Source organism: Oncorhynchus mykiss, chromosome 30 (assembly GCF_013265735.2).
Source record: "Oncorhynchus mykiss isolate Arlee chromosome 30, USDA_OmykA_1.1, whole genome shotgun sequence".
Classification (NCBI taxonomy): Eukaryota; Metazoa; Chordata; class Actinopteri; order Salmoniformes; family Salmonidae; genus Oncorhynchus; species Oncorhynchus mykiss.
Genome location: NC_050570.1, coordinates 6,443,045 through 6,447,151, shown reverse-complemented (window position 1 = coordinate 6,447,151; position 4,107 = coordinate 6,443,045). Strand labels below are relative to the sequence as shown.

At 41.8% G+C, this 4,107-nt stretch overlaps 1 non-coding gene across 1 annotated transcript; it reads left to right on the top strand.

The window, feature by feature from the left end:
- Window positions 1–892: 892 nt before the first annotated feature.
- On the top strand, window positions 893–1,056 carry LOC118945859. The gene has a single exon (XR_005041017.1). It is a non-coding gene; the product is annotated as a U1 spliceosomal RNA (small nuclear RNA).
- The last annotated feature ends 3,051 nt before the right edge of the window (window positions 1,057–4,107 follow it).

The window sequence follows — 4,107 nt, the reverse complement described above, 5'->3', positions numbered from 1 at the left end:
TCAAGAAGTATTTCACTGAGTGACTCACTTTCACTTGAGTCATTTCCTATTAAGGTATCTGAACTTTTACTCAAGTATGTAAAATTGGGTACTTTTTCCACCACTGAACAACTGTAACACGTTAGGAGTGTCTTCATCCATTGTCAAACTGTTGCATTTATCAGATTCGTTTTTTTTTTTTAACCTTTTAACAATTTTGATGACTCTTGATCAATGCTCATTCGTTTTTTTTTTCTTCGTTTTTTTTCAGCAGTCCACACTTCTCTTGTATTATCAGGGAACAGCTGACTTTTATTTATAACAGTAACATTCTTTCCGTTTATTAAGTTGTTAATTAAGAGGTGATGTGGTTGAAATACAATACTAATATAATATATAATAATGTTATTCTAACTGTATCAGCGCTCCCTGTTTCAATGTGCCTGCATGGGTGGCTGTGTGGAACTGGGAGGGTGGCCACTAGTGGTCTATAGTAGAACTGCAGTCTGGCTTTTCTCTGGAACACAAAAAGAACCACGAGACGAGAAAGGCTAAATAAAATCACAAATTCCATTCACTTGGCTTTATGTGTGTTTCAGAATATTTTTGGGATGTTACTTAGGGGCATTTCTAATCATTTATTATAGTTTCAGCTATCAGACACGTTTACTAAAAAGGATTTTGTTATGCTAAGTTCTGCAGAATTGCATCCTGGGAAAATGGAAAAACACTCATATTTTACGAGTAAAATAACAGTTCAAACGTGTTTTCACCTCTCCATCTACTAGCAGACAAAATAACACTGAACGTTCATTTAATTGATTTGCTTTTTTCTCAATAGCCGTGGTGCTATAACCATTAGGCTAAAACGTTTTTACGGGAACCACTATCCCACATTACTCATGTACAACTCATACTTACCTGGCAAGGGAGACACCGTGATCAAGAAGGCGGTTCACCCAGGGCGAGGCTCAGCCATTGCACTCCGGCTGTGCTGACCCCTGCGAATTTCTCAAATGTGGAAATCTCGATTGCATAATTTCTGGTAGTGGGGGACTGCGTTCGCGCTCTCCCCTGATTTCACTGTGAAAGAAAGCCGATGCTATGACACCTTATTTACAATTTGGTTATTGTTTTTTTAATAGCGCTGCTGTTTACAGATCCAGAGTCCGATGTCCATCGCTTTGCTCGGTGCTGTATCCGATTCACGTGCTGTTTTCTAATATGTGCAAAATATTCATCAAATCACCTCTGCTTAGTCTAATACAGTGATAACAAAAAGAGACCAAAAACGATTTAGTCCAATCACCGTACGCCAAAATATGATGTGGCTGTCCACGTTTCTGATTTGTGTGTGTGCGTGTTGGTGCAAGTGGGAAACATGTTAACTCACCCTACTTGTTGAGAAACACCAATGCCATCATCCTCTCTTTCATGTTGACAAAACGGTCTATCACTCTGTCATACAGTAAGTACACACTTTTATTTGTTGTTGTCCAAGGCTACCTTTATACAATGCTTGCTCGCTAACCCAACTTCCTTTCATGGGCAACGTTAGCTAGTTAACATTATTAGCCTTCTACATCTAGCTATATATTGAACTTCCATCATCTCGGGCCAGGGGCACAACAATGTATGTATTAATGGTTGGATCAGAAAGCATCAGATAAATGGCGCTGTTTCACTCGCTCGGATGCTTTCTCCTGTGAGATACATTCAGCCTCTTGCGAATTCAAGGAAAATTAGGAAACAAAAGATACATTATTTTTTTATTTTTTTTTAAATTGGGAAGCCTGTCTTCCCTTTGGCATCCACGAATAGACGCCACTGGAAACAGATCCATACTTGTCAGCCTGACATCAGTCATTTCCCTGTGTGTGGCCTCCACGTGCCTGTATGAATTCCCTACAATGCCTGGGCATGCTCCTGATGAGGTGGCGGATGGTCTCCTGAGGGATCTCCTCCCAGACCTGGACTAAAGCGAGACATGATGTCCCAGATGTGCTCAATTGGATTCAGGTCTGGGGAACGGGCGGGCCAGTCCATAGCATCAATGCCTTCCTCTTGCAGGAACTGCTGACACACTCCAGCCACATGAGGTCTAGCATTGTCTTGCATTAGGAGGAACCCAGGGCCAACCGCACCAGCATATGGTCTCACAAGGGGTCTGAGGATCTCACAGGGCGCCAGTGGCGAATTTGCCAATCTTGGTGTTCTCTGGCAAATGCCAAACATCCTGCACGGTGTTGGGCTGTAAGCACAACCCCCATCTGTGGCTGTCGGGCCCTCATGGAGTCTGTTTCTGACCCTTTGAGCAGACACATGAACATTTGTGGCCTGCTGGAGGTCATTTTGCAGGGCTCTGGCAGTGCTCCTCCTGCTCCTCCTTGCACAAAGGCGGAGATAGCGGTCCTGCTGCTGGGTTGTTGCCCTCTTACGGCCTCCTCCACGTCTCCTGATGTACTGGCCTGTCTCCTGGTAGCGCCTCCATGCTCTGGACACTACGTTGACAGACACAGCAAACCTTCTTGCCACAGCTCGCATTGATGTGCTATCCTGGATGAGCTGCACTATCTGAGCCACTTGTGTGGGTTGTAGACTCCGTCTCATGCTACCACTAGAGTGAAAGCACTGCCAGCATTCAAAAGTGACCAAAACATCAGCCAGGAAGCATAGGAACTGAGAAATGGTCTGTAGTCACCACCTGCAGAACCACTCCTTTATTGGGGGATGTCTTGCTAAATGCCTATAATTTCCACCTGTTGTCTATTCCATTTGCACAACAGCATGTGAAATGTATTGTCAATCAGTGTTGCTTCCTAAGTGGACAGTTTGATTTCACAGAAGTGTGATTGACTTGGAGTTACATTGTGTTGTTTAAGTGTTCCCTTTATTTTTTTGAGCAGTGTATTTAAATAATACATTTTCCCGCCCTCTAAAAGTACTGACAGGTGGCACCGTTGACTGATTACATCAATATCCTTCTTAGAATAAATTAATCATATTTTGAAAGAATAACTGAAAATAATTTTTTGCATACAGAAAAGGACTGGGAAATCTGGTCACAATACAGACACATTTTTTTTTAAATTCCATGTGTAGATGTAACAGTATATCTTCACATCCATCCCCCCACATTTAGTTACATAACAGCCTTACTCTAAAATGGATTAAATTAAAAAATGTTCAGACCCCTTCACTTTTTCCACATTTTGATACGTTACAGCCTTATTCTAAAATCAATTGAATAGTTTTTTCCTCATCAATCTACACACAATTCCCCATAATGACAAAGCAAAAAAAATGAACAATTCAGGCCAAAAATAGTTACATCTTGGTTTCATGAGGCAAGAGAATTTTGTTTCTCGTGGTCTGAGAGACTTTTAGGTGTCTTTGGCATATTCCAATCGGGCTGTCATGTGCCTTTTACTGAGGAGTGGCTTCTGTCTGGCTACGATACCATAAAGGCCTGATTGGTGGAGTGCTGCAGAGATGGTTGTCCTTTTGGAATGTTCTCCCATCTCCACAGAGGAACTCTGGTGCTCTGTCAGTGACCATTGGGTTCTTGGCCACCTCTCTGACCAAAGCCTTTCTCCCCCAATTGCTCAGTTTAGCCGGGCAATCAGCTCTAGGAAGAGTCTTGGTGGTTCCAAACTTCTTCCATTTAAGAATGATGGAGATCACTGTGTTCTTGGGGACATTCAAAGCTGCATACATTTTTGGTACCCTTCCTCTGATCAGTGCCTCGACACAATCCTGTCTCGGAGCGCTTCGGACAATTCCTTCGACCTCATGTTTTGGTTTTTGCTTTGACATGCAACAGTCAATTATGGGACCTAATATAGACAGGTGTGTGTCTTTCCAAATCATGTCCAATCAATTGACTTTATCACAGGTGGCCTCCAATGAAGTTGTAGAAACATCGTAAGGATGATCAATGGAAACACGATGCACCTGAACTCAATTTCGAGTCTCATAGCAAAGATTCTGAAATACTTGTGTAAATAAGGTATTTTCTCTTTTTTATTTTTAATACGTTTAAAAAAATAAAATAAAAAACCTGTTTTCGTCTTGTCATTCTAGGATATTGTGTGTAGATTGAGGAACATTTTTTTTATTTAATCCATT